Here is a 12,889-nt window from a genome sequence, read left to right as displayed (position 1 = left end):
CACTTTTGTATAATTCTTTCGTATGGCCTATTTTTTGTCTCACAGTTTATTTTTGACATTGTGTTCTTTGATGTATATACATAACTCTTGCTGTTAACAAAAATCTATAAGTATTGCTTGGATTTTTACTATAATTTTCAAACAAACTTTTTGTCTGAAATTTTTCTATCCACAACAGTTGATGAATAATGGTCTTTGACCAAAACTGGTCTCTCATTAAAGAACAAATTGAACAGAAGTTTATGATGTTACATGAAGGCATTCCTACAATTTTTACACATTTTGGTCTGAATATGTTTTGTGTGTAATTAAACAATCTATACAGGAAGATAGATTGTTTTAACTGGATAGTTTTGGGTTTCAGGTGACAGTTACATTTTTATTTGATACTGTATTTCTTATGGGTGAAATTAAGTATCCATTTTTATATTTTAGTGTCTTAATAATATGGATTTGTGCTCTGGTCTGTCAGTGGTATTTCATAAGTTCTGTGTAGCACTGCTTTTTTGTGGATATTTAGGTACAATGAAGTTCCAGAATACATTACATTTATATGCAAGCCTTGGAATTTTTTGTACCTGTTGTGCTATTTATTCTTTTAATTAACCTGGCAAAGATTGTTAAATATATATGAATGATTTTCTGTTTCCATTTACTAAATAAAATATCATCAACATTCTGTTTAAAATATATTAGCACCTGCATACACAGAAGCTGACTTCAGCCCCCCGCCCCCCTACCCATCCTCTATTAATGTTGTTTATGTATATGCCAGTTATTATTCCAAATAAAAAATGATTCAAATGGCTCTGAGCACTATGGGACTTAACATCTAAGGTCATCAGTTCCCTAGAACTTGTTGTTGTTGTTGTTGTTGTTGTTGTTGTTGTGGTCTTCAGTCTTGAGACTGGTTTGATGCAGCTCTCCATGCTACTCTATCCTGTGCAAGCTTCTTCATCTCCCAATACCTACTGTTACCTACATCCTTCTGAATCTGCTTAGTGTATTCATCTCTTGGCCTCCCTCTACAATTTTTACCCTCCACGTGGCCCTCCAATACTAAATTGGTGATCCCTCGATGTCTCAGAACATGTCCTACCAACTGATCCCTTCTTCTAGTCAAGTTGTGCCACAAGCTCCTCTTCTCCCCAATTCTGTTCAATACCTCCTTATAAGTTATGTGATCTACCCATCCAATCTTCAGCATTCTTGTGTAGCACCACATTTCGAAAGCTTCTATTCTCTTCTTGTCCAAACTAGTTATTTTCCATGTTTCACTTCCATACATGGCTACACTCCATACAAATACTTTCAGAAACGACTTCCTGACATTTAAATCTATACTCGATGTTAACAAATTTTTCTTCTTCAGAAACGCTTTCCTTGCCATTGCCAGCCTACATTTTATATCCTCTCTACATCGACCATCATCAGTTATTTTGCTCCCCAAATAGCAAAACTCCTTTACTACTTTAAGTGTCTCATTTCCTAATCTAATTCCTTCAGCATCACCCGACTTAATTCAACTACATTCCATCATCCTCATTTTGCTTTTGTTGATGTTCACCTTATATCCTCCTTTCAAGACACTGTCCATTCTGTTCAACTGCTCTTCCAAGTCCTTTGCTGTATCTGACAGAATTACAATGTCATCGGGGAACCTCAAAGTTTTTATTTCTTCTCCATGGATTTTAATACCTACTCCAAACTTTTCTTTTGTTTCCTTTATTGCATGCTCTATATACAGATTGAATGACATCGGGGATCTTTCTTCTAAGATAAGTCGAAGGGTCAGTATTGCCTCACGTGTTCCAACATTTCTACGGAATCCAAACTGATCTTCCCTGAGGTCGGCTTCTATCAGTTTTTCCATTTGTCTGTAAAGAATTCGCGTTAGTATTTTGCAGCTGTGACTTATTAAACTGATAGTTCGGTAATTTTCACATCTGTCAACACCTGCTTTCTTTGGGATTGGGACTATTATATTCTTCTTGAAGTCTGAGGGTATTTCGCCTGTCTCATACATCTTGCTCACCAGATGGTAGAGTTTTGTCAGGACTGGCTCTCCCAAGGCTGTCAGTAGTTCTAATGGAATGTTGTCTACTCCCAGGGTCTTGTTTCGACTCAGGTCTTTCAGAGCTCTGTCAAACTCTTCACGCAATATCATATCTCCCATTTCATCTTCATCTACATCCTCTTCCATTTCCATAATATTGTCCTCAAGTACATCGCCCTTGTATAGACCCTCTATATACTCCTTCCACCTTTCTGCTTTCCCTTCTTTGCTTAGAACTGGGTTTCCATCAAAGCTCTTGATATTCATGCAAGTGGTTCTCCTTTCTCCAAAGGTCTCTTTAATTTCCCTGTAGGCAGTATCTATCTTACCCCTAGTGAGATAAGCCTCTACATCCTTACATTTGTCCTCTAGCCATCCCTGCTTAGCCATTTTGCCTTGTAACATTAACCAAAATGGCCTTGCTGTTCTGGTACTGCGAATGGCTGAAAGCAAGGGGAAGCTACAGCCCTAGAACTTAGAACTACTTAAACCTAACTAACCTAAGGACATCACACACATCCATGCCTGAGGCAGTATTCGAACCTGCAACCATAGCAGTCACGCGGTTCCAGACTGAAGTGCCTAGAACCGCTCGGCCACGACAGCCGGCTATTCCAAATATAGGTATACTCATGGATCTTTCATCAAGCTGTACATACATGTTGTTATTAAATAAAAAATGATGGTTGCTTAGCACCAATTTTAACAGCTATATGAATTCAGTGGTTTCAGGCATCCACATTTTCTGGACTTGCTTTTTTATGAAACATTTTCTCCTTTTTGGGGTTGTTGGTGTTTTGGCTGGTTATGCCAAATGATACAAATTGTGCAGTTTCAGGAATGTTTACACCTTGGATATGAACTATTAGAGTGGATCTGTTTCATATAGGATTTTTATGTGTGACAGTGATTCTTCAGCATTGGTTATACTTTCTGGGATGGGACCTTGTATGGTTACCTGTTTTAAGTATTTTGGGTTGTTGTCTATGCTAGAGCCTTCTGGGGTTTGTATATGTTGTATTTTTCACTTTTGCTGCAGTTAGGTAAATGTGTGGTTTTAGTTGTTGCTTTCCTTCAGTTCATCATGAAGATACATAATACGAAAGACAGAACTAGATATGCCACAAATAAATTGCTTTTATTTGATATTGTTAACTGAGATACCATATATAACCCCCCCCCCCCCACCCCACCCCACCCTCCCCCTCCCACCCCCCAAATAAACTATGGACCTTGTCGGGGGTATGGTGGCTTGCATGTCTCAGCTACACAGATTGCCATACCATAGGTGCAACCACAGCGGAGGGATATTTGTTGAGAGGCCAGACAAATGTATGGTTCCTGAAGAGGGGGAATAGCCTTTTCAGTCATTATATGGACAACAGTCTGGATGATTGACTACTCTGGCATTGTAACAACAATCAAAATGTCCTTGCTGAGTTGGTACTGCGAACAGCTGAAAGCAAGGGGAAACACAGCCATAATTGTTGCTAATGGCATACAGCTCCACTGTATGGCTAAATGATGATAGCGTCCCCTTGGATAAAATATTCCACAGGTAAAAGAGTCCCCCATTCAGATCTTCAAGCGGGGATTATTCAGGAGGATGTCATTACCAGGAGAAACAAAACTGGCATTTTACAGATTGGAGCATGGAATGTTAGATCCCTTAATTTGGCAGGTAGTTAGAAAATTTAAAAAGGGAAATGGATAGGTTGAAGTTGGATATAGTGGGAATTAGTGACATTCAGTGGCAAGAGGAAGAGGACTTCCGGTGAGGTGAATATAAGGTTATAAATACAAAGTCAAAAAGTAGTAATGCAGGAGTGGGTTTCATAATGAATATGAAAATAGGAATGCAAGTAAGCTACTATGAACAGCATCGTGAATGCATTATCATAGCCAAGATAGAGAAAAAGCCCGTGATAACCACAGCAGTACAAGTTTGGATGGCAGCTAGCTCCACAGGTGATGACGAGATTGAAGAAATGTATGATGAGATAAAAGAAATTTTTCACATAGTTATAGGAGACAAAAATTTAAATGTTCTGTGGGACTGGAATTCAATAGTAGCGAAAGGAAGAAATGGAAAAATAGTAACTGAATATGAATGGGGGGAAAGGAATGAAAGAGGAAGCCACCTGGTAGAATTTTGCACAGAACATACTTCAATCATCACTAACACTTGGTTTAAGACTAATACAAGTAAAAGTACATGAAGAAGAGGCCTGGAGATACCAGAAGGTTTCAGACTGATTATATAATGGGTAGACACAGATTTAGGAACCATATTTTAAATTTTAAGACATTTCTGGGGGCAGAAGAGGACTCTGACCACAATTTATTGATTATGGACTGTAGATTAAAACTGAAGAAATTGAAAAAAGGTAGGAAATTAAGGAAATGGGACCTGGATAAGTTGAAAGAACCATAGGTTGTTAAGAGTTTCAGAGGGAGCATTAGGCAACAGTTAAATAGAACAGGGGAAAGGACTACAGTAGAAAACAAATGGGTGGCTTTAAGAGATGAAATAGCAAAGGCAGCAGAGGATCAAATAGGTAAAAATACAAGGCCTAGTAGAAGTCCTTGGATAACACAAGAGATATTGAATTTAACTGATGAAGGGAGAAAATTTAAAAATGCAGCAAATGAGGCAGGTTCAAGGGAATACAACCGTTTAAAAGATGACACTAAGTGGAGTGCAAAATGGCTAAGCAGGTATGGCTAGATGAAGCATACTTCACTAGGAGAAAGATAGATGCAACATACAGGAAAATTACACAGGTCTTTGGAGAAAAGAGAAGCAGCTGTATGAACATCAATAGCTCAGATGGAAAACCAGTCATACGCAAAAAAGGTAAAGCTGAAAGGAATATATAGAGGGTATATGCAAGAGAGATGAACTTGAAAGCAATATTATAGAAAGGGAAGTGGAGGTGGATGAAGATGAGATGGAGGATATGATATTGTGAGAAGAATTTGACAGAGCTCTGAAAGATCAAAGTTGAAAGAAGGCCCAGGGGTGGACCATATTCTGTCAGAATTACCTTGGGAGAGCCAGCCATGATACAATTATTCCACCTGGTGTATAAAATGCATGAGGCAGGCGAAATACCATCAGACATTGAGAAGACTGTGGTAACTCCAATTCCAAAGAAAGAAGTCGCTGTCAGGTGTGAAAATTACCAAACTATCAGTTTAAGAAGTCATGGTTGCAAAATACTAACATGAATTCTTTACAGAAAAATGGAAAAACTGATAGAAGCTGACCTCAGGCAAGATCAGTTTGGATTCTGGAGAAATGTAGGGACACCTGTGGCAATACTGACCCTACGACTTACCTTAGAAGATAGGTTAAGGACAGACAAATCAACGTTTATAGGATTTGTAAACTTAGAAAAAGCTTTAACAATTATGACTGGAATACCCTCCTTGAATTTTGAAGATACAGGGGGGGAAAAAACAGAAAGCGAAGGGCTATTTACAAGTTGTACAGAAACAAGATGGAAGTTATAAGAGTCGAGGGATATGAAATGTAAGCAGTGGTTGAGAATGGAGTGAGACAGGGTTGTCGCCTATCCACAATGCCGTTCAAATTACAGCAATGGGACAAGAAGCAAAAACTTTAAGTTTACCTGATGACACTGTAATTCTGTCAGAAACAGCAATGGACTTGGAAGAAGCAATAGTAGTCTTGAAAGGAGAATACAAGATGAAAATCAACAACAGCAAAAGAAAGATAATAGAATGTCATCAGATCAAATCAGGTGACGTTAAGGGAATTAGATTAGGAAATGAGACACTTAAAGTAGTAGATGAGTTTTGCTATTCGAGCAGCAAAATAACTGATGATGGATGAAGTAGAGAGGATCCAAAATGTAGACTGGCAATGACAGGAAAAGAATTTCTGACAAAGAAAAATCTATTAACATGGAATATAGATTTAATTGTTAGAAAGTGTTCTTTTAAGACATTTGTTTGGAGTGTAGCCATGTATGAAAGTGAAACATGAGCAATAAACAATTTAGACAAGAAGAGAATAGAAGTTTTTAAAATGTGGTGCTACAGATGAGTGCTGAAGATTAGATTAAAAAATCATGTAAGCAATCAGACGGTACTGAACAGAACTGGGGAGAAACGAAATTTGTAGCAAGACTTAACAAAAAAAAGGGATCAATTCATAGGATCTTTCAGAGACATTAAGGATCAGCAGTTTAGTATTGAAGGACAGTGTGGGGTGTGGCAAAAATTGTAGGGGGAGACCAAGAGATGACTACAGTAAGCATATTTAGAAGAATGCAGGTTACAGTAGTTACTCAGAGGTGAACAAGCTCACGTAGGGTAGAGCTGCATCAAACCGATATTTGGACTGAAGACCACAACAACAACAACATACATGACCAAAAATGACTGATACACACAGTCCTGAATATACAACATTATTTTATGAATCTAATGTACATTACATGGGGTAAACCTGATTAGGGTTCTACCCTGATTAGGGTTCTTGAAAATGTATCACACTAACAGGTATTCAATAGTTGGAAATCAGATGAAAAGCAATGCATAATTTTTTTGACATAAAAACTCTACTTAAGCTGTCGCCCTAAGCTGAAAAACGATGAAATATGAAATTGCATGAAGCAGTGAAAATTTGCCATTATTCACGGAAAGTAACAACAAAATACTAAATAAAAGTAAAATAAAAACAAAAAGTGAACTTCTGCCATTTTTCAGAAATCATGCAAATGTTCTAACGTACACATGACAAAAGTGGTAAAAGGTGCTCAAGTATTATATGCTAACAAAAATGAAACTGAATGTAACCTCCAACAATTGTAAGACCTACAGGTGAACAGTGTACGCAATTATCACTATGTGTGTAATTTCCTTTACAATCACAATATTGACAAAAAAGATATGAGTCTTCTACAACAAATCGTCAAATGTGCACTGTAAGTACATTATTTACTATTTCAGGCTTACAATCACTAGAAGTTAAATTCAACTTCACAGTTTGCACATAAATATTCTGTGTTCCAATAGACAAAAAAATCAGATAACTATAACTGATGGTGAATGAATGAATGGATAAATGAATGAATGAAGATATTGTTCTATAAAATACACATGAAAGTCAGTAATTACATAAATGAATTTCCAGCATGCTGTATTAACTGTTGACAGAAACTTGAGTTGAGTTAACCACTTTGATAGCCAAACTTGCAAGATTCACTTTTTATTTAATTGCTACCTAGTTTCGGGTTACCTGGACCCATTCTCAAATCATCCAGGCAGACAAACAGTATTTTTCAAATAGCTTATAAAAGATGTCAAGTTTGTTCCGTCACTGTTCATGGCTAAAGTTGACTTTGTTATGTGTTTACTGAAGTAGAACAATATTTATCCACAGCAGCAGACTCTCAAACCTTTTACCTCAGGAACAGAAAAGTATGCAATGTATGGTAAGTGTAAGAACACTTCATGGCTCCATTCAATGAATGGATCAGTATAAGAATTCTGTACATATGATTATAGCCTAGGAAATTCATAGGTGGATTTAATATGGAGTATCACTACATTCAAGTTGTTACAGAAATTAAGAAGAGTTCTTGAAACTGGTGGTGTGATCATATCACACACAAAACTTGCCACATATCAGATATGGTAGGAATTGAGAAAAGCATTCTGTTTTTGCAGTGACTTATGAAGTTTTTATTTGTCTGACTAATACTATTTCTATAGAATCAGTAAAGGTAACAACTCACTGTATACACTATCTGACCAAAAGTATCCTGATACCTTTTAATTTACATTAATATGAGGTGTCTGAATGCCTGTCAAGGAATGGCAGCCCATTCTTTTTCAAGAACCAAAACCAGAGAAGGTAGTTATATTGGACACTAACGTGTGGAGTGAAGTCAGCATTGTAACTCATCCCTAAGGTGTCACATTGGACTCAAGTCATGACTCTGGACAGGCCAGCCCATTTCAGGAATGTTATTGGCCACAAACCATTGCCTAACAGATGTTGCTCTATGATAGGGTGTACTGTCATACTGATACAAACAATAATCATCTCTGAATTGTTCCTCTAATGTATGAAGTACGCAACACTGTAAAATGTGTTCATATCTTCTGTATTTAGCATTTTCTTAACGCCAATATGGGGACTACACTCTGACCATGAAGAACACTTGCATACCATATAATCATCTCCTGCATACTTCGCTGTTGCTACTAAATACCATGGCAGGTAATGTTGTCCAGGCATTTGCTGAATTCAAACCCTTCCATTGGCTTACTACGCTGCATAGCAGGACTCATCACTCCGAATCACTCATTTCAATAGTACACTGTCCAGCGGCATTGCACTGCTCTTTACACAAACTCAAGCACTGCTTAACAATGACTACAGAAATGTGAGACTTATGAGGAGCTGCTCCTCCTTTGCACCCCTATCTTCTGTTTAGCTCCCTATGCACATTCATTGTGCTAGCTGGGCAGCTGATAGCACTTTGGAACACCCAGGTGATTCCTTCCACTGATTTCATTTGATTTTTTACAACCACCCTCTGCAATGCTCAGTACTTTGCATTTCCACTTCACAATCTAATCAACAGTGGACAATATGGGCAGATTTAGACAGCCTGAAATGTCCCAAGTGAATTTGTTACTCAAATGAGATCAATGACTAGTCCACCTTTGAAGTTGCTGAGCTCTCCTGACCGACCCATTCTGCTGTTACTGCTTCTCTAATGACAACACAATATGCCCTGCCCCCTTTAATATTGGCAGGCCCACCTCTAGTGACATCTAGTTGTCAATTATGCATTTACATAGGGGTGCCTGAATACTTCTGATTAGATTATGTAGTTGCATGTTAGGTCTACGATTAATAGTTCTGAAAATAAAATCAAAGCAATATGAAGTGTAGCGAAAATGGAATGCCTGTGAAGGGATGAAATGATCTACTAAATAAACACAAAGACCAAATGATCCATGACACTAAATATCTGGCAAGTCTCTTCAACAACCAATTTCTAAATGATAAAATTAGCAAAAATAAAAAATAAAATAAATAAATAACACCACTATTCACAAACATTCAGTCACATCAAAATCAATCCAATTTCTTCCAATGAAATCTGGAAAATAATTAATTCTCTGTAGTCACATATAATTCACAAAGAAGATGGTCAAATATTTTTACGACCACACATTTTGCTGCTTCCTATGCAAGAGGAAGGTTAATTTGTGTGAAGTAGGGGCTGATTTTATAACTTGTGTTATATCTATTAATTTGAGATAGTATCTGATTCATCAAAACAAACTTCATAGGAGAATAAACATAATGTAAGGCTGTCATCAGTATGCCTAATTTTTTAAACAATTGCCTATATGACGTTCAAAGATGGGCAGCAGGTACTTTCCTTACAGCACATTCCCATGCAATAAATATTTTGTGTCTATTTGTGGAATTGCAGCAGAAAATTATGCTATATGGTATCAGAGAATGGGGCCATGCAAAGTAAGCTCATTTTCTGGTATTTTCATCACCAAATTCAGCAATTAAATGTAGAGCAAATGTTGTTTGAGAAGATCTTTAATATGGGATTTTCAATTCTAGTTCCAATTAATATGCACACCTCATAATTCTGAACAATAACTTTTATTTATTTCCTTTCTCCTTTGCTGTATTTTTATTGATGAATGTATATCTTGCCTTATGCAAAATTGAATGAACTATGTTTTCTAAGTTGAGTGATAGAACAGTTACTGGAAACCAATTAATAATACTTTTGAATATTGCAATTATTGCTTGTTCTGTTGTTGCAGTTCTGATTATGGTTCTTGCATCGCCAGCAAACAATGCAATTCCTGCTTTATCAGCCTGTATTCCATCAGCCAGATGGAAGGTCATTCACATATAACAAAAGATTGGTGTCAGAATTAAATGCTGTGGAACACCAGTAACAATTTGTCCCTAATAAAAAGAAGATTCATCATGAGAGCTGCATGTGCTATCTAACTTGACCCTTTGCTTCCTATCTGTTAAATATGAAGTGAACACCTTGTCATTATATCTAAAAAGTCATAAACTACGTTTCTCCAAAAGAATTTTGTGATTTGCACAGTCAAAGGTGCATTATACAGATTAATAAAAACCCTGGTAGGTGAAATCTTGTCATTAAGACATTGTAATACACGGTCAGCAAAATGGTAGAGGGCTTTTGCTATGGAAACGCTCTTATGGAATCCCAATTATGTTTGCAGATATGCTCAAGTTTTAAGAACAAATTGAAATCATTTTTACTTGACAACTCCCTTTACTCCACAGGTCAACTTCTGAACAGATAGTACGTATTTGGTTGGATTAAAGTAACCAAATTTTGTTGTATATTAAGATTAAAATAAAAACAGTCAGACATGTAAACAGCCAGATCATAGTCATGTTTTCAGAGAGAAAATATATTTTATTTGTGAATGTATCAACACATTCCATATCAAGGCAGTTGGCTCTAATATTATCCACGGGACATAAAAAAAAACTAAACTGAAGTGTGGAGTCATCAAGAGGCACAGTAACAAGACTGAGGATGTTACTGCAGTTTTGACAAATCCTTCAGACCTAACAGAATATATATTCCAACTGCACACTTTAAGCTGTACCTTTTCTGAGCAGTGAAATTTGACTGGCTTCAGGTCACTTCAGAATGTTTATGCTCATAAGCGTCTAAGCTATATAATAATATTGTGCACCATAACAATAGAGTAGCCATTGTCAAAACAGGGTTGATTCTGAATATCATCACTTTCATTTAAATTTAACAGTTTGAGCAGTTCACAAATGTTATCTATTTTATACTTAATCTGCATTCGGAGTGACATATAGTGGCAAAGATGGGAGCTGTGAGTTGGTACGCTACCTGGTACACCTGACAAGCAGCTCCAGTTTGGCCTAAGATACAGCTACATGCCAGATGCCCAACTGCAGTGCCAGTACAGTGCAGTCTGGCTGACTGCAACATATTCAACAAAAGCTATGGCCACTTGCTGTCTGGCTGACTCCCGTGCAACATTTTCTGTGTGACCTCTTCCTGCATTTTTCAATGTGGCATCACTATGAAGCTCCCTCTACCACTGAAAATTGCTACGAAGTACCCTCTGCCATGCAACACTGGTATGAAGCACTCTCTGCCACACACGATCGGTACAGAACACACTACACCTTGCAACATGGTATGAAGCAGCCTCTGCCGTGTAAAATTGGTAAGAATCACTCCCTATAACATAACATCACTTCCAAGGACCCTCTGCCAAACAATAACCTTGCAAAGCACCTTCTGCCACATTGCTTTGGCAGGATGCACTCTCTACCACATAACTTCAGTAGGATGCACCCTCTGTCACATAACATTGGTATGAAACACTCTCTGCTACATGGAGTGTTATTTGTTTATTTTGGGTTTACACTATCTCATAGTGTAATATATTCTGTGTGGTCACCTGTTTTGTGTGATTAAATGCTATCTAGACCAGCTAGTAAAATCTGGTCATGCATGCTTCTGCTCTTGCTAGTGGACTACTACTCCTTTGCAGTGTCTTCAGTGCTCGAGGCTGAAAGAAAGCTGGAATCCTTCTCAAATTTACATATTGACCAACAATATGACTTCGTACACCACCCAGTCTATTTAAATCAGTTATTTAAGCTTCTTTATACGTTGAAATAATTGTCATGAGACTTGTATACTATGATCATGATACAAGTATCTTGTATAACAAGAATACATTTTGACAAGCAAAATGACAAAGAAGTAAGACAGAATGAAAGATTTTAAAACATCTTTTTTCTTGCTTCAATGATGTTACTACTGTTATTGTGAACATCATTCTTCTATGGCTGCAACACACTTCCAAGCCACCATTTCTAAGAAGAAAGGGGTCCCATCAGATGGGCATGCTAAATTCATTGTCATGTCTTGCAGATATGCTGCACTCAAGTACCTTGCATCACCTGCATGTAACAATAAACCATTTCTCCGACAACATGCTGTCCAAAACTGAACTTCTAATAAAAACGTTTATTAAATGTCACAATCGTCTTTCATTGTTTAGAAGAATCAAGGGAGTAACCCACAATTTTCCTTAAAATGAATGTCACACCTCACGTACAACACTGGTAGGGAGCACCCTCTACCACACAACATTAGACCACTCTCTGTCACACAACACTGGTAAGAAGCACCTTCTAACACGCAACAATGCCATGCCTTTGTAATGTAACATCACTAGCTAGGAAGAATCATCGGCCACACATCAGTTCGAAGCACCCCTCTGCCATGTAGAATTGTTAAGAAGCATCACTATGTTTCTTCTCCTTCTTCTTACTAACCTTGTCCCATTTCTCTATGTGGTTGACAGTATTATATGGGTTTTGGCAATGATAGTGACCGTTGATGACCTGATGCCCTTGCTGACATCACCATTCCATGCGGGACAGTATCTGTGCACCCCCTCTGTCTGTGCCTAAAGTAAATCTCATGTTCAAGTGTGAGAACCTTTCCTAAATGTTTGTGTAGCATATATCTGAGGCAGGAAATGGGTGATAGCCGAATATTTATCTAGCTGAGTAAGGTAAACTGTTCACAAACCACAAACAGGCTGGCAGGCTCACCAGCCCTCATCATTTATCTGCGAAGCACTCTATCCACAGCAGGCTCGCATCCCCAAATACCAGAGTGTAGCATGAATTTGCCTGGCTACACGAGCACCCTCTGCCACACAAAATTGGTAAGAAGCACCCTCTGCTGCACAATACCAGTATGGAGC

At 37.7% G+C, this 12,889-nt stretch overlaps 1 protein-coding gene across 2 annotated transcripts in view; it reads right to left on the bottom strand.

Annotated features, from left to right (window-relative positions):
- LOC126413088 (TBC1 domain family member 13) overlaps window positions 1-12,889 on the bottom strand; it is a 231,162-nt gene that overhangs the window by 35,188 nt on the left and 183,085 nt on the right. The window lies entirely within an intron of this gene.

The sequence above is a fragment of the Schistocerca serialis genome, chromosome 1 (assembly GCF_023864345.2).
Source record: "Schistocerca serialis cubense isolate TAMUIC-IGC-003099 chromosome 1, iqSchSeri2.2, whole genome shotgun sequence".
NCBI lineage: Eukaryota > Metazoa > Arthropoda > Insecta > Orthoptera > Acrididae > Schistocerca > Schistocerca serialis.
Note: the sequence above shows the minus strand (reverse complement) of the source record. Positions and strands in the feature narration are given on the sequence as shown.